The sequence below is a fragment of the Sceloporus undulatus genome, chromosome 7 (genome assembly GCF_019175285.1).
Source record: "Sceloporus undulatus isolate JIND9_A2432 ecotype Alabama chromosome 7, SceUnd_v1.1, whole genome shotgun sequence".
Lineage (NCBI taxonomy): Eukaryota > Metazoa > Chordata > Lepidosauria > Squamata > Phrynosomatidae > Sceloporus > Sceloporus undulatus.
The window spans coordinates 28,974,415-28,992,169 of NC_056528.1; the positions used below are offsets into that span (position 1 = coordinate 28,974,415).

General features: G+C 46.5%; 1 protein-coding gene across 14 annotated transcripts in view; it reads left to right on the forward strand.

Annotated features, from left to right (window-relative positions):
• The first annotated feature begins 4,736 nt into the window (after window positions 1-4,736).
• Window positions 4,737-17,755, forward strand: part of PTPRS (protein tyrosine phosphatase receptor type S) — a 227,995-nt gene continuing 214,976 nt past the window's right edge. For 3 of the 14 annotated variants that reach the window (XM_042479438.1, XM_042479443.1, XM_042479441.1), the window contains exon 1: window positions 12,455-13,088. The gene's annotated coding sequence lies outside the window, so the exon portion shown is untranslated. Of the gene's footprint in view, window positions 4,797-12,454; window positions 13,089-17,755 lie in introns of those variants that run through there. The other 11 variants (XM_042479442.1, XM_042479444.1, XM_042479445.1 and 8 more) reach the window with 7 other exon arrangements.

A 17,755-nucleotide genomic window follows, 5' to 3' on the forward strand; every position in this document is an offset into this window, starting at 1 on the left:
TGGTCTCCCCTCCCACCCCCCAGGACCCCCCAATTTTGCAAATGGCCCCACCACCCTGCTTTTGAAGGGGAGAAAAAAAGGGGATGCACCCACCCAAAAAAAAAGGAAGAAGGGAAGGGAAAGGGAAGGAGGGGAGAGCTGAGGCGCGCTCCTCCAGCCGCCACCCTCCCAGAGATGTCATTCCCCGGGATGACGTAACCCAGGGGCGTTGCTCCATCCTCAAACACACACACAACAGAGGGGTGGCCAGAGGGGGCCAGGCGGCGACGTCACCGCTCAGGCGAAAGAAGGGAGCAGGCGAAAGGGGCGGGGCCTGAGCCCAAGGGGCGGGTCCTGAGGAGCCAATAGGAAGCCAGGGAGGTGTGAAAATGCAAATCGGCCCAGGAGGGAGGGGGAAAAAGGAGGAGGAGGGAAGCACGTGGCTGGAGGGTGGCTCTGCCAATTGGGAAGAAAGCTGCCATATGAGGCAGGGAAACCTGCTGCATGGCAAGAAAAAATCTTCCATATTTGCAAGAAAACCTGCCCATTTCACAAGAATCTGCCATATTTGCAAAAAAAAAACAAAAAACAAAACAAAACCCTGCCATATGGCTAGAAATCTGCCATATTGCAAGAAAACTTGCCCATTTCCAGAAAACCACCATTTGCAAAAAACCTGCCCACTGACAAGAATATCTGCCATAATTTCCAGGAAAATCTACCATTTGCTAGAGACCGCCATATTTTTCAAGAAAAACATGCTCATTTGCAGAAAGCAAGACTGGAACTCAAGGAAAGGGGGGATCTGGGGACCTGAAGAAAGAGAGACCCTGGAGAGAGAGAGCCAGAGACATGAAGAAAGAGAGACCAGGGACCCTTGAGAAAGAGACTAAAGACACTGAAAAAAAGAGGAGAAGACCCTGAGAAAGAGACCAGGGAAAGAGAGACGTGGACCATGAGAAAAGAGAGACCTGGGACCTGGAAAGAGACAGGATCTGAAGAAAGAGAGACAGGGACCCAGGAGAAAAATGAGAGACCGGGGACATCAAAGAAAGAGAAACCGGGGACCGGGGGATGAGAGACTTGAGCCCTGAAGATAGAGAGAACTTGAAGAGAGAGGGACTGGGACCTGAAGAAGAGAGACTGGGGACCCAGGGGAATGAGAAACTGGAGCCCTGACGAAAGAGAGACCCAGGGACCCCGGGAGGAAGGAATGAGAGACTGGAGACCCTGAAGAAAGAGGACAGAGAGACCCAGGGACCCTGAGAGAGACCGGGGACCCGGGGAAAGAGATTGGAGATTTTGTGAAAATAGAGAGACTGGAGAACTGAAGAAAGAGAGACTGGGACCTGAGAAAGAAAGGGGACCCGGGGGAGGGGAATGGGAGACTGGAGACCTGAAGATAGAGAGACCCTGAAAGAGAAAGACTCGGGACAAAGGGAATGAGAGAATGGAGACCCTGAAGATAGAGAGACCAGGGGACCCTGAAGAAAGATGAGACTGGGACCTGGGGGAATGAGAGACTGGAGACCTGAAGAAAGAGAGAGACCAGAGACCAGAGGTGGGGATGGAGACCAGGGACCCTGAAGAAAGAGAGACTAGAGATCTAAATACAGACCAGGACCCCTGAAGGAAAGAGGCGACCGGGGACCCCGGGAAAGAGACTGGCGATTGTGAAAATAGAGAGACTGGAGACACTGAAGAAAGAGAGAGACTGGGGTCCCTGAGACGAAAGGCCAGGACCGAGGGGAATGAGATGGGGACCTGAGATAGAGTACTGGAGACCCTGAAGAAGAGAGATGCAAGCCTGAGGGGAAATGAGGACTGGGACCCGAGGAAAGAGAGACTGAAGACCTGAGGGAATGAGAGCCCGGGACCCTGAAGAAAGAAGAGAGACCAGGGCCCAGGGGAAAAGACTGGAGTTTGTGAAATAGCAGAGACTAGGACGACCTGAAGAAAGAGAGATGGGGACCCTGAAGATAGAGAGACTGGAGACCCTGAAAGAAGAGAACTGGGGACCCGGGGGAATGAGAGACCGGAGACCTGAAGAAGAGGAGATTGGGGCACGGGGAAAAGAGCAGAGACTGGGGACACAGCATTTTTAAAAAGTAAAATAATAATGAATCGATAGAATGGCTTAGCAACTACTGCCTTTGCAAACGGAATTATTCTTTTCAAAAGAACTCTTTCAAATTAGGTCTAGAAAAACTGTGTTTTGCCTTTACCTCCTTATCACAACGGGAATCGATCACATGCGACCAGAACCGGTTTCACCAACTGGCAATTCGATTCATTTTATCGTGGAACGCACCCCAACAGTCCTGGTCAGTGCTAGGGAATCCTGGGAATTGTAGTTTATTATGTTACCAGAGATCTCTGACAGAGAAGGCTAATGTCTCGCAAACCACAGTCTCAAACTGGCTTTTTGGCAGTGGTTTTGGACTTTAATCAGTTGAAGTCAAGTCAAAGTGGACTTTATGGCTAAGTAAGGGGAGATTTCTGGAGATGATTGTCATATTTATTCAGAAGTAAGACTGTTTCTCGCAGTGTGGTCCAAATATATACCGCACTCAGATACCCGGCAACACACCAGATTCAAAGGCAACCACATTGTTTTCTAATAGAGGCAGACAGACGAATATGTTATGCATTCCTCAACTTGAGAAATGGAGCAATTGAAAGATTGTTTTTAAACACAGAGAACAACATGCAAATCATGCAACTCTTAACATATCTCATGTTTCTTTTATCTGTTGCAAAGTTTCGGCAAACGTTTATCTGCACAGAGTTTGTGTCAACCTGGAACATGTCCAACATGGTGCCTCTGGATATTTTGGACTGCCCGACCTTGGCCCCAATGGCTGGGGCTCATGGGAGTTGTAGTCACCCCGATCAGGGAGGTTGTTGAGAGCCAGCGTGGCATAGTGGTTTTGGTGTTGGACTATGCCTCTGGAGACCAGGGTTCAATTCCCCGCTCGGCATGTAACCCACTGGGTGACCCTGGCTAGGTCACACTCTCGTCTCAACAGGAAGGTAATGACAACCCATCTAGACCAGGTGTTGGCCCAGCACTTGATGCAACATATAAAGGTATGCATTTGAGCATGAAATGGCACATGTCCATACAGAGTTTGTTTCAGCCTGGAACGCCCCAGTTTTAACCGCAGGGCCGTGTGCTACGGCATCCTGAGATTTGGTGTGTGGGACCGAAGCTCTGATAGAGACGGGGTAACATTTCGCACATGGAGATGGAGTTAAAGGGGTGTCAAACCAGATCAATTCTGCAGTGCAGATGCAGCCTGCGAGCCGAACAAAAAGTGAGCACAACACTCTCAAGACCCATTGGTTGAATCGGGGCACTAGTAATCTGCACTGAACTGTACCAAGGAAATAAAAGGACCGAAGTGCTTAGCTTTCCAAGGATGGGCCTCGACGTCGCAGAAATAATTAGGAGAAGGAACTTTGTTGTATTGTTTGTTTTGTTTGCTTTGTTTTAAAGTCGGAAATCATTCAATGAACAAATGCAGGGATTCCACAAATTGAAGCATCAAGAGGCGGGTTTATAAGGAGTTATTGAAGAGCTTATTTATCGTCTCACCGGGAAAGGCTTCGTATAAAAGTTTGTCTTGCTTCAGCAAAATCGCAGGCTATTGATCGGCGGTGAGTTATTTCTTATCGTGCTTAAACGGTGTGTTTAGTTCTGAAAAATATGAGGTACAATGACACCCAAAAGCGGCAGAGGAGGAAGTCTAAGGGATTTAATAAAGCTTACTTCCTTGAACTACGGTTAAGGTTGACAAAGGGAGCTTAAACCAAAAGCAGCTGAGGTTTTACAAAGCTGGGAAAGGAACAAAGCTGAAACTGGCTCTATTTTGATCTCACAGCAAGTGATTTCCAGACTTTGGTACGTTTTGGACTTCAGCTCCCAGAAGTCTTGACGTCTGCGCCAAGCTGGATGGGCTTCTGGGAGTTGAGTCCACACTCTGGAGGACCAAATTTGGGAGTCACTGAGCCTCAACCAAAGCAACATGTGCCTACTTGAGTAAGTGGAATTGCATTCTCATATTATCGTATTAGTATTAGTAGTAATGTTAGCTTTATTTTATTAGCTGGTGTAAGTTTACACAGCGTTGTACGTGAATTAAGTCATTTCCAACTTATGTGACCCTAGAGGACCTATCCTGGGTTTTCTTGCGCAGATTTGTTTGGAGAGGTTTGTCCTTGCCTTGCCCTGGGCTGAGAGACTGTGATAGCAAGGTCATTCAGGGGGTTCCATGGCTGGCCGGGATTCGAACCCTGGTCTCCAGAGTCATAGTCCAACACTCAAACCACTATGTTAGAACTTACTCGCGTAAGTGGGTCCCAATATCGGATTGCAGCCTTAATTCATGCAGCAAAGCGGAATACAAATGCAAGGAGAAATAAAAGTGGATTTTTGGTACCTCAAGTTTGTTAAGCCTCTTCTTGCCCCAACTTCTTTTCAGAGATGATGCGGACCGGCATCTGGCTGAAAACAAAACACAAAATGATCACCCTGATATCCAACATCAGCTACTTAGGCTGCTCCGCACTGAGGAAATAATCCAGTTTGACACACTTTTAAGTGCCATAGCTCAGTCGAGGTGAATCTGGGAATGTAGTTTGTGTGGCACAGGAGCTCTCCACAGAGAAAGCGAAATGTCATCACCAAGCTACAGTCCCAAAAATTGATGGCATTGAGCCATGGCAGTTTAAAGTGGTGTCAAAGGGGGACCCCTTGGACCCAACGGGGCTTGGATGCTCTCCCAGCGAGGATGTGAGGCGAGGCCAGGCACCAGGTAAGCTGCCCTTTTCTTTTTTGTTGCAAGCCCTTTGCAATGGGGGGGGGGGGGCATCGGGAGGAGAAAAGGCACCTTGGTTGCATATGAATAGATGTATGATAGATATGCATTATTTTTGTCTTGCAAGAAATCCCACCCCCAAGGGAAAATAAATAAATAAACAAACAAACAAGGAGGGGGGTGTCTTAAATGCTATAGGTGTATGTGTGTGTATTGCAAGAAATCTCACCCCAAAAGCAAAGGAATCATAAGGAGTGGTTTTGACATATATGTGTGTGTGTGTGTGTGCATTGTAAGAAATCCCACCCCAAAGGCAAAGATATCAATAAGGGGTGTCTTTGACACACACACAGATATATACATAATTCGTGCATTGCAAGAAATCCCAAAGGCAAAGAAGTAAACGAATAAGGGGATGTCATATACATCCATATATATGTATGCACATATATATAAATATTATTTTTGCATTGCATGAAATCCCACCCCAAAGCAAATAAATAAATAAGGGGATGTCATATATATACACATATATATACATGTATATATACATATATAATTTTTGCATTGCAAGAAATCCCACCCCAAACGCAAATTAATAAATAAAGGGATTGCATGAAATCCCACCCCAAAGACAAAGAAAGAAAGATATAAGGGGGTGTCTATATGTGTGTGTGTGTGTGTGTGTGTTTTTTTTATGCATGGCAAGCAATCCCACCCAAAATGCAAAATAAATAAATAAATAAGGGGGTGTCATTCATATATATATATATATATATATAGAGAGAGAGAGAGAGAGAGAGAGAGTAGTTACATATAATGTTTGCATTGCAAGCAATCCCACCCCAGTGCAAAATAAATAAATAAATGGATAAAGGGAGGTATCTGAAATATATGTGGGGGTTTTCTTTCTTGCATTACAATAAATCCCACCCCCAAGTGCACATTATATAGGGGGGTGTCTTAAATATAGGTCTTATTTTTGCATTGCGAGAAATCCCATCATGAATAAATAATGGTGGGTGGGTGGGTGTCCAACCAAGGCCTCCCCTCCACCATCCAGTTGCCTTGCAAGGAGAGAAGGGCAGCCTTGGGGGGAATTATATAGAGGTGGTTGCAACCTTGTCTTCTGTCTTTCTCTATACCCCCCCTGTTTTTTTCAATTCAAGGAAGGGGGAAATGGGGCTGGGGGATGGCCTGGCATTGCTGAGAAAAAGGGGAGGGGTGCCTTTGGCCTTGTCTTGGAGAGAGAGAGAGGGATGGGTGGGGGGGTGGAAGGGGGGGTGGGTCGAAGGGGGGGGTCCTTGAAGAAAGAGGAGAGGTGGGGATGCTTTCAAGGAAGGCATTCAGGTTTGAAAAGAGGGGATCATCTTGGGAAATGTGCATTGCAAAGGGTGGTCTTGCTATATGGATGTGGGGCATATGTCCCCTTGGAGGAGAAAAAGTATTTGGGGGTAGGGGGTGATGTGCCTTTGCAAACAGTGGGGCAAGTTGCAATGGGGCAAGGAGGATGGCTTTGTTTTTCCCTGTGCAGTTTTTCTTCTTAGGAAGGGTGGATCCAAGGTTGGGGAATGGCTGGGAAGAAGGTGGCAGATGGAGATGCCTCCCAGGTCCCACCAAGAAGACTCTTTGTAAAGGATGGTTGCGATGTGTGTGTTGGGTTCTCTCCGGGACTTGCCTTGGGCTCCTTGGCCAAGAGCAGCCTGTTGTCAAGCTGGAGGGATTGTGTGCGAGAGAGAGCCAACATGAAGACATCGGTTGGGTGGACCAGTAGTTAGAATCTGGGCTCTCCTTGGCGAAGGGAGCTGTCCAAGCATGCCTCCAGAAGCTCAGAGGTGGCTTTTTCCAAAACCGGGTGGGTTTTGGAAGGAAGATGTGGGTTTGGGGTTGGGTTGTGGTGTGTAAGTTGTGTGTGTATGTGTGTTGGATGGGAGAACCTACCAGAGATGGCCCTCTCTTGGGTTGCAAGTCAAAGAGGGGTCTTGGAGGACCATCTGTGCATCTCAGCTGGGTTTGAGAAGATGCAGCAGAACAAGGGAAGGGTCTCTTGCACAACAAAACCCCTCTCATGACATCTTCTGGCGATGGAGGAGTGATTTATCCTCCTTGGGTTGGGTGGAGGACAAGAGATGACTTAAAAGTCCACACAACTCCTTGGCTGGACATCTCAGGTCCTCCTTGAACATCCTTCTGAGCTCATCGGTTGGGAGGAGGGATGAGAGAGACACATGCTTTTTCTCCTTTCCCCTTTGCTGGTGCATCCACCATTCAGTCATTCCCTGACTTCATTCTTGGGTCTTGCTTTTGGGGTGGCCGTTGTTTTGTCTCCATCTTCTGGTGTTTGTCTATACACCCTCAACTCTCCTGTCAACTTATGGTGACCTCCTGAATCTTATTGAGGTATGCTCAGAGGTGGTTTGGCCAATGCCTTCCTCTGAAGTATCACCTACAGCACCTGATATTGATTGGCGGTCTCCTATCCAAGTCCTAACCAGAGGGTGACCCTGCTTAGCTTCCAAGATCAGGCAGGACCTAATGCCTTTAGAGTATTTGTGTGAATGTATGGATGTGCCTTCAAGCCATCCGTTAACTTATGGCAACTGCATAAGTGTTCGAAGATTTTCATAGGCAAAGACTCGTGAGGTGGTTTTTGCAAGGCTTCCTCTGAAATGGAGCCTTGGTGTTTGTTGGTGGTCTCCCATCCAACTTCTAACAGGGCTGACCCTGCTTAGCCTCTAAAATCTAGTCGCTTTAGGGCATTTTGGCTACTTTATCTCCTACTCCCATACACACACACACACACACACACCCTATCTGCCACCTGTTTTGCACCTCTCCCTCAAATAGAAACACCATCTTCTGCTTTTCCAAAGCTGTTGAAGTGTCACCAGGTGGGCGAATGCGTAAAGTCCCAATGGTGGGTCCTCCCTTGGACCCATTTCCCTGCCAGGTAGCAAGAGTCTGATTCATCCATGGTGAATATCCCTCCCGCTTCTCCACTCTCCCTCTTCTTGGCCTGTTCCTTCTCCTTCACCCACACCCTGGTTGCTCAGATTCCCATCTTTTATGGTCATATATGTGGTTTGCGATGGCATACACAGCACATGAGCGCATGCATGTGCCCCTTTTCCAGCCAAGACCCTGTCCCCCCCCCCCTCCCCACGCCAAGATTGAAATTGCAGCTGCCAGTTCCTTTAGTCAAGAGGTCAAGACCATGTTTGCGTGCCCACTTTGTCCACCTTCCTTTGTGGCTTTCCTTTGGTCTCATTTGTGCACAAAATGGACACACTCTCTTGATGCGCAGGCTGGCGCAACCTTCCTTTCCTTTTGCGCAGTGAGATTGCCACGAATTCTTCTTTACTCCTCTTCCCCATCTTGCCTGGTTTGCTTCTGAACAGTACTGATTCACTACAACCAGTGTTGTTGTTTTTGTTGTTGTTGTGTGCCTCCAAGTCATTTTTTACTTGCGGCCACCCTAAGGCGAACCTGTCATGGGGTTTTCTTGGCAAGGTTTGTTCAAAAGGCGTTTGCCATGGCCTTCCCTTAAGGCTGAGAGAGTGCGACTTGCTCAAGGTCACCCAGTGGGTTTCCACGGCCGAGACGGGATTCAAGCCTAGCTTTTTAAACCAAGGTTGCATCAATTTGGCATCTCTAGAAAGTGCCAACGATGTCTTGCACACCTGTGGTAGGCATGTATCGGTCTGTTTAAGCAAGTTTTTCTTTTTTTAGGGGAGAGAAATCTGTTGCATTTTTGTCACTGGGTGTAGAAATGAAGCGTCTCCCCGCACCATTGATATTTGTAACTGCATGCCGGTTAAAATAAAAAACCAGCCAAATTGTAGTGCCATGCTGTCACCCTTAAACTAGGCGATGGCAACCGGTGACACTGCCCAAGCTGGAATCCAAGCTTAGTTTCCTACCTTTAAAAACAAAACTCAGAAGAGCACTTTGCCGGCCAAAGCGGGCTTTCCTTTTTTATTATTTTGCAGACCCTTTAAAAGGTTTTCCCCTCCTCCCAAACATAAAAAAGGGTCAAATCTTTCCTCCGACTCACCCAAGAGGTTGAGTCAAACTCACACGCCCAAGCGTTGGCACCCATCCATTTGGCGTTCCTCTCCCATACCACCCCCTGAAGAATCTCTACACTTCGGATATCTCATCTCCAACCTAACCGGCATTTCAGAAAGATGGATCCCATCCCATATTATTGGCTGGGTTGTCTATTTTTCTTTCCATCTGTATTGATTATCTTTCTCCCAAGGGGGGCGTTCGAGGCGCTTCCATTTTTCTCACTTCCCACCGTGTGGGAGCTCTGGGTAGAGAGCTGGTCATACATATGTGGGCATAGGTATCCCTTGATTCATCCAGTACGAGTCTTGTCTTAAAATAATAATAATAATAATAATAATAATAATAATAATTCAAGATGCTTTCCTGGTCTCCTGGGCAAATGCTTTGATTCTGGGTTCTCTTTTGATGCAAGAAGGGGCTGCCATGGAGGGTGGTGGAACTCTCTTTCTTTGAAACGAGAGGTTGGATGGACAGCTTTCAGAAGTTGTGGTTGTGCCTTCCTACACGGCAGGGGGTTGGACTGCATGACCCTTGAGGTCCCTTCTAAGATTCAGTGGTAGTCTTTCTAGAGGTTGGATGGTCATCTTTTAGGAGTTGTGGTTGTGTCTTACTGCATGGCAGGGGGTTGGACTGCATGACCCTTGAGGTCCCTTCTAAGGTTCAATGGTGGTCTTTCAATAGAGGTTGGATGGACATCTTTTAGGAGTTGTGGTTATGAGTTCTATGGCATGGCAGGAGGTTGGACTAGATGACCCTTGAGGTATCTTTCAACTCTAAGTTTCAGTGGTGGTCTTACAATAGAGGTTGGATGGAATGTTTTTTGTATGGTGATAAGGTGGTCTAAATGACCTTTGTGGATCCTTCCAGCACTAAGATTCGATGGTGGTCTTTCAACAGAGTTTGGATGGAGTGCTTTCCTTGGATATTCCTGGACTAGGTGGCCCTAGTCTTTCAAGTGGGTTTTGCTTTGCTTTCAAGTGGGTTGCAAGAGCGGGGTTGGTTGAACTTCCACCTCGTATCTGTGGTGTCCCAACCTTTGGTCCTCTCTTTATTTTGGACTTCAGATCCCCAAAGACCCATCAGTCAGGAACTGAAGTCCAAAACACCTGGAGGACCGAAGGTTAGATGATAGCTCACACTTCTTCCTTCAGTTTCGAGTCGGAAGCCTTTCTGACCAAGGCAGTTCCTCAACAAAAAATATACCTGAAAGGCTTAGAACGGTCTCCTTCTGCTTTTTCTCTTTCCACCATTGTGATAGGAAAGCACCTGTGGTTGATGCTGAAGGGTGTGTGTGTGTGTGTGTAGGAGAGTGTGGTCTGTAAGGAAAACACCACAACGAACCACAATCGCATAAGGGAAGAGGATCTGAGCAGCTGGGCTGTGGGAGAGGGAGAAGGAAGAGGCTGAAATAGTCATCGAGAATGAATCAGACTCTTGCTACTCGGCTCAGAAATGGGTCCAAGGGAGAACCCCCTGCTTTGACAATTCTGGATGACCAGAAAAAGCAATGTATTCCCCCTTTGGTCCTCAAATACAGTGGGCTTTGGGTATCCACTGGGGTTTGCTTCCAAGACCTCCGTGGATTTAAAAATCCGTGGACGTACAAGTCCAATTAAATATAATGGCCTAGTAAAATGGTGTCTCTAATATACAGTGGCAACATCAAGGTTTGCTTTTTGGAATTTATATCTTTTTAGAGTATTGTCAAGCCGTGGATGGTTGAATCTGTGGATATGGAGGGCCAACTGTATACCGCCTTGGTTTAAATAGATGATATTCTGTAGGTTCGCTGCAACATTTTCTTCTCTCTCTTCCTCTTTTCCTTTCCTTTCTTTCTCGCCTTTCTCTTCTCTTGCTTTGATGCCCCCCTGGGTCCAGTTCTGTAAAACTGTGTTCTTTGAAAGCATCTCCAAAAACAAGGTGTGAAGCTTTCGTTTCTTCTCCCGCATCCCCTGCTCTTTAGGTGTCTTCCGAACACCTGGTTAAGTGAGACAATTTTAGAGCCAGCCGTCTTCACCTGTTGCTTTAGATAGAAGAAGGCTGTGTGTCTGTGCCTTCAACTTGCCTGTTGGTTGATGGTGAGCCCATGAATTTCAGATGGTTTTCTTAAGCAAGGAAGGCTCAGAGGTGATTTGGCCAGTTCCTTCCTCCAAAGAACAGCTTACAGCACCTAGGTTTCATTGATGGTCTCTCATCCAAGTACTGTCCAAGGCTAACCCTGCTTAGCTTCCAATACCAGATAAGATCTGGTGTGGCCATGCTTTCAAAGTTGCCTGTCAACTTAGAGTGACCCTATGAATTTTATCAGGTTTTCTTAGACAAGAAAGACTTGGAGCTGGTTTGGCCTCTGAAATATTGCCTACAGGACTTGGCATTCATTGGCAGTCTCCCATCCAAGGACTAGCCAGGGCTGACCTTGCTTAGCTTCCAAGATCAGACACAATCTTTAGGATATTCAGACTTGCCCTAAGTAGGGTTTTTTTTAGGCCAGGAAGACTCGGAGGTGGTTTTGCCAGTTCCTTCCTCTGAAACAGAGCCAATAGCACCAGGTATTGGTTGGTGGCCTCCCATCCAAGTGCTATCCTAAGCTATCTCAGCTTAGCTTCCAAGATAAGATAAGATCCAGGGTCTTTATGTGTCTGTACATGCCTTCAAGTCACCTGTTGACTTAGGGCAACCCCATGAATTTCACCGGGTTTTCTTATGCAAGGAAGACTCAGAGGTGGTTTTGCCAGTTCCTTCCTCTGAAATAGAGCTAATAGCACCAGTATTGTTAAGCAGTCTCCCATCCAAGGACTATCCAAGGCTAACTCTGCTTAGCGTCCAAGAGCAGAAAAGATCCAGTGACTTCATTTCATGTGGGTGTGTGCATGCCTTTGGGTCCCCTGTTGGCTTCTGGCTACTGCATGGATTTTGTAGGGTTTTCTTAGGCGAGGAAGACTCAGAGGCCAATCCCATCCTCTGGTTCCAGCACCTGAGAGCTGTTTTGAAAAACCCAAAGAAAAGAGCAGGCATCCCCCTTGGACTCATCTCCACCCTCCATCTCTCCCTTTCCCTCCCTCCGAAGATGTCTCTGCCCTCCTTTTTGCAGCTGGATTTTGGACCCGGCTTTGACCAAGGAAAATTTCCACGGGGGGAAGCGATATGCATGGATTTCATTTTGGAAATAAAGACGTGCAAGGAATCCCACGTGCCGTTCTTTGCTTCGTGGCCTTAAATAAATGCCTTTTGGCATCCCCCCCCCCTCAAAGTTAAAGGTTTTATTTTGCACCTGGACTTAGTGGAAGAGGTGTGTTTGGGTGCATTGTGTGTGCATTTGCCTTCAAATGTGTCACTCTGTGGCTGGTGCATAAGAGGGAACTCTAAAAGGGGAACTCTAACAGGGACTTTGCCTGCAACGCCGTTCCTTGTTCTGCAAAGAGCAAGACGTACCAGGGAAAGGAGCTGGTTCTGGAAAGACCCGATGAAGGTGTGTCCTCCCAATATAACGGTGAGGTGGAGGGACCCAGAGGAGGGTGACTAATATGGTGGTTGGGGAGGAAAAAACGCCGTTTCAGGCTGCAGGAGGCAGTGGCGGATTAGCATCCTCCGTTGGATCACCTTCCCGTTCAGTAGTCTTTTCTTCCCTGGGTTCGGATGCACTTGACAAAATCCCATCTCCTTCCGGCGCTTTGACTCATTGATTCCCAAATATTAAACCCATTCGGAGATCTCGTAACCGCCGGTTGGACACCACTATGCTCAGGGGGATGCTCTGTGGGCTCTTTTGATGCGCCTCCGAGGAAATAATCGCCCGTGTTTGAGAAATCTTGGTTTTTCTAGCAGGTCTTTTTTCTTCCTTTGGATGGTAACCGTTGGAGTCCAAATGGGTGCATTACGGCATCCTCCTTTGCATCTGAAGAAATAGGCTCCCGTCGACGAAAGCTCATGCTACCGGCTTTGTTCGTTCCGTTAGTCTCCAAGGTGCTACAAGATCCCTTTGCATTTCAGCATCCTCCTTGGCGATAAATCCGCCAAACGTTGAATGTTTTCTTGGAGACGACCAGGAGTGCCAACCTTGGGCTGTTGTTATTTTATTTCATTTTGATTTCCGTGTCCCACCGTCGGATGGATTTATCGCTTGCCAGGCGTGCCATGCTCTCTTCTTTCTCAAAAGCAGGGCTTTGTGGCTTTTCGACAGGCATGTCGGCAGTGCCCAGAAATGCCTCTCTGTTAACAGTAAGTGATTCGTGTGAGCTCTTTGGTTTCCATTATTTGGTAACATTAGTAACATGGTTTTCACATTTGTTTTTTTTGGATCCGATGTATCCCTTGCTCCGTTAATTCGCTACCACCGTAGACGATATTCTCATTTCTTTCTTTGTGCATTTTGAGATCTGCATTGGTGTTTGTGGCAGTATATGAATAGTTTGCCTCCAGATTGCAGGCACATGGTACAAACAGGGTTGCTGTAACCAGGGTTTGTTTTGGAGCACCCCAAAAATCTGTAGCTGCCCATCTTGTGGGGCAGGATGCTTTTCTGTGGCTGCACTGCAGAAATATTCCAGTTTGACACCACTTTAATTTCAAATTGTAATTTGGTGAGAGATTACTCCCGCCTCAGTTAGAGAGCTCTGGTGCCATGGCAAATTGCATTGCAAAGCATGGAGCCATGGCAGTTAAAGTGGCATCAAACTGGATTATTTCTGCAGTGCGGATGCAGTCTCCGTGCTTCTGGTGATTCTTCAACACAAGCACCCCATCACACCCCTCTCAACAAGGTGTGTTTGGCACCCTGTTGAACATCCAAGACATCTATCTAGTTTTCCTTCTGCTTTTTTTTTAAATATAGAAACATATTTTTTCAGCAAGGGATGTTAATGAACTCTTGGGGGCCGTGGAGCCAAATCGAGCTGTGCTGGGTTTCCGAGTGGCATTTTTGATTTGCTCAGTTCTCGAGGCAGAACCTCCGATGCTTCTTCCACCCATGCTTTTCAAAATTATTATTTGGAAACCCGGTTGGAAGCAAGCGGGCGAGGCGAGGCGGCAAATCCACCATGAAATGGGCATTTCCTATCTATTTTGGGGGAGAGGAAGGCACCCACAAAGTCCTTCTGGTCTTGCTCAGATGCTTGGGCGAACAGGCGTTGCTGCCGAGCTACGGATGGGTATGTTGGATTTTCTCCTTTGCAGGAGAAAGGAAGAAAAAGCCTGTCTGTGTGTAAAGAATTAATTGCTTATGAAGTCAGAGCATGCAACGGAGAATTACCAAGTGCTTATGTTTTGCAAAAAGGAAAGTATGCCATGCCTTTGCACAGCAGCTGTTTTTAAAAAGACGATGCCATTCACCTAAGATGCAGCCTGAGGAACTTTGGCTGTCCTTGGGATGACGAGGCTGGATGGGGCTGATGGGATTTGGAGTCCTGCTCCTCCTGGAAAGCGCCAGGGTCTCTGGGGGCATCTGCACTGTAGAAATAATGCAGTTTGACACCACTTGAACTGCCATGGCGCTGTAATATAGAATCTTGGGATTTGAAGTTTGGATGAGGAAGCAGCACTGTTTGGCTGAGATGAGGCCTGGTACAACTGGAAATCCCATGATGCCATAGGGTGGCGCCACAACACTTAAATTGGCATCAGAACGGCATTATTTCTACAGTGCAGATGCACCTTGAAATCCAAAGAGCCTTCAGTTGAATAATAATAATAATAATAATAATAATAATTCAGCTGAAGACTCTTTGGATTTTAAGGTGCATCTACACTGTAGAAATAACAACAACAACAACAACAACAATAATCCTCATGGATCAAGGCCAGGAACAGCAGCAAGTTGCAATGTGGACAGAGGTGAGAAGTGACAGAAAGCAGAGGATAGGAGAAAGAAGCCATCTTGTGTGCACATGTGTGTGTATTTTTGTGTGTGTGTTTGTGTGTATAACAATGATTTGGTACAGTTATAGGAGGACCAAGTTCTTGGTTTAGATGGCATAGACAAAGAATGCATTGCCATGCCAATGGCCATTAGCTTGGATGGCTTTAAGCAAATGAATGGATAAATTGGCAGATCAATAGGCAAGGTCTATTGACCCGTTTGGGCCACAGTCGGTTAACAGAACCTCCTCAGGTGGGGATAGTCTATCTCTCTAACTTCTCCTGAGCATCTTGAACATCTCCAAAGAAGGCCATGGCTGCCTTCATGCCTGTTGGAAGCAAAATCATTGCATTGCATTGCTTCACAATATCCTGCAGCAATGAGTTCCATGGGTATGTTGGCTATTCTTCGGAAGCCCAAAGCTGAAATGTTGGAACATGTTTTACCTTTTCTGCAGAACTGCATGGAGTTCCTGTTTTGAAGAAGAGGAGAAATCATTTCCTTGGTCTTTCCCGCTGTCCCTTTTGGCCTCCTACCTATCTATAAGCTCACTTTGTACATTCTCAGAGGCGCCAAAGAGCTTAAAGTAGATTTTCCCTGGTGCTTTTTGAACATCTGGAAGAACCTGCTGTTAGGCAGATAGCAAACTCCCCAGGGGTTTTTTTTTATCATCCTTTAGCATTAAAAAATGGAAAAGCCAGGCTTGAGGGCATCTATTTCAGAGAAACCGATAACACTGAACAAGCCCCTTTGGGAAGGATTTCCAAATTTGGGAAGGATTTCCAAATGTCGTTGCTTTTCCCCAATCCACCTCTTCTTCTGCAACCTAGCGACTGTGCCAGATCTCCTTTACATCTTCTACATATTTGCATCCAAGTCCTTTTTTATATCCTTCATTTTTATCTGTGCATTTTTGAGCTGGAGAAGAAACCTGTTGACGGCAAAGCTGCAAAGACGGAGCATTTTTTTATATCGCCGCACAAAAGATTTAGCGGCGGTCTGGGAAGATTGCCTAACCTGTGAACTTAAAAAGTTTCCAAGCTGTTTTTCCCCCTCCTTTTTTTTCTTTAGCCGAATTCTGGGACGGTTGCCAAAGAAGGTCTTAATTTCTTTTTTTCCCCTTTTCTTTTAAAGGCGGTATTAATTTATTTTTCCTTTTAAAGAGGTGCTAATGGCTTGGGGCCCGTTCCGCGTCTCCGCGGTCAAAAAATAACGCAGTTTGGCACCATTTTAACTGCCGGTGCTCCATCTTGCCGAATTGTAGGATCTGTAGTTTGGTGCGGCGGCAGCCCCCTTTGGCCGAGGAGGCGAAAACCTTGCAAAACTACAAATCCCAGGTTTCCGTAGGATGGCGCGAAAGTGGTGTCAAACGGCACTATTTCTACATTACGGATGTGCCTTAGCTCTCCTTGCCTGCCTTGAATCCCATTGTGGGAGAAAGGCGGGGTATCAATCTTGGAAATAAATCAATGAAATGAAATAGATTCTGGATTTAAAGTGTGTGAGAGAGGAATGCAGCAGCTTTATGGGGAAAGGAGAAATGCACTCTGTTTGTTCTCAGGGGAACCCTTATAAGCTGTCTGCAGGCAGTATACATGCTTGAAAGAAGAAAGGCCAACGGTCCTATTTTAAAAAGAAAAAAGGGACTACCTACGCTGGGGAGGGTTTTACAAGTTTATGGGGCACGGATTTTGACAGAGATTGCATTAGTCAAACCACCGAGGCAATATATTCCTCCTTGTAAATGCAGCAACTGGCTTTAAAAGAAGGGCTTGGCTACGTATGGCATGGGTTGAGTCTATTTGCAAGGACTCTTGAGGACTAGCAGCTTTACAAGGCTGGTTTACTTTGGGGATTTTTTAAACAGAGGCTTGAAGTCGGGAGTGCTTTGATGGTGTCTTCTTGCATTGCAGAATGGGGTTGCTCTGGATGCTTCCAACTCTAGTATTTTTATTGTGGGAGAAAGCATTTGGCGGAAAGGATAAAGATGTGGATTGCTAATAAGAGGGCTCTGGCAAGTGAGTCAAGCTATACATTTGTGCTTGGAGGGAGGTTCAGCATCCCAGATTAACAACAGACCCAGAATATTATCATTATTATTACTGTAGCATGTTTGACATTGGCTTCCATTAAAAAAGCTATTACAATCCCTTTCTGCATCATATTTTGTGAAGTAGTGATGTGACTCTCCACTGGTCTACTCAAATCTCGGGTAGCTTCTGCTCAGATTTTGCTGTTGTTGTGTGCCTTCAAGATGTTTCTGACTTATGGCTACCCTAAGGCGAACGTATTATGGGGTTTTCTTGGTACGTTCCTTCAGAGCAGGTTTGCCATTGCCATCCTCTGAGGCTGAGAGAGTATGACTTGCCCAAGGTCACCAGTGGCCAAGCCGGGATTCGAACCCTAGTCTCCAGAGTCGTAGTCCCAAAGCTCAAACCATGCTGGCTCAGATGGGTTAAACCCGCCATCTCGGGCCCCAAATATGTTGTGGATTTCGCTGTCCGCACAGGGCTGTTTCTCTAATCCTGTTCCTGTTCCATTCCTCCTCCATGCCCCAGCTCCTATCTAACGTCTCTAAAAGGTGTTCAAGTTTTGCACCTGAAGGAAGGAGGAACCTCATGTTTGCTTTTCTTGGGGTCATGGTTGCAATTCTGTGCTCTCCCCTCTTCATATACAACCATTGGTTCCACTCCTAATGCAACCAAATCTCTATTATTTAGATCTGTATGCAGATGACTGCCTCATTGTTCCAATCTTGTAACCAGGAATTGTTGCAATTGCCTTTGTCGCTGTGCGTCTTCATGGCATTTCTTACTTCCCTAAGGTATTTTCTCAGCAAGATTTGTTCCAAGGAGGTTTGCCATTGCCATCCCATGAGGCAGAGAGAATGTGACTTGCCTAATGGGTTTCCACGGCTGAGCGGGTATTCAAACCCTGGTCTCCAGAGTTGCCATCCAACGTTCAAACCATTACGCCACGCTGCAATTCCTTTAGCCTACAGCGTTTCTTTGTTGTTGGGCCTTTACAATGT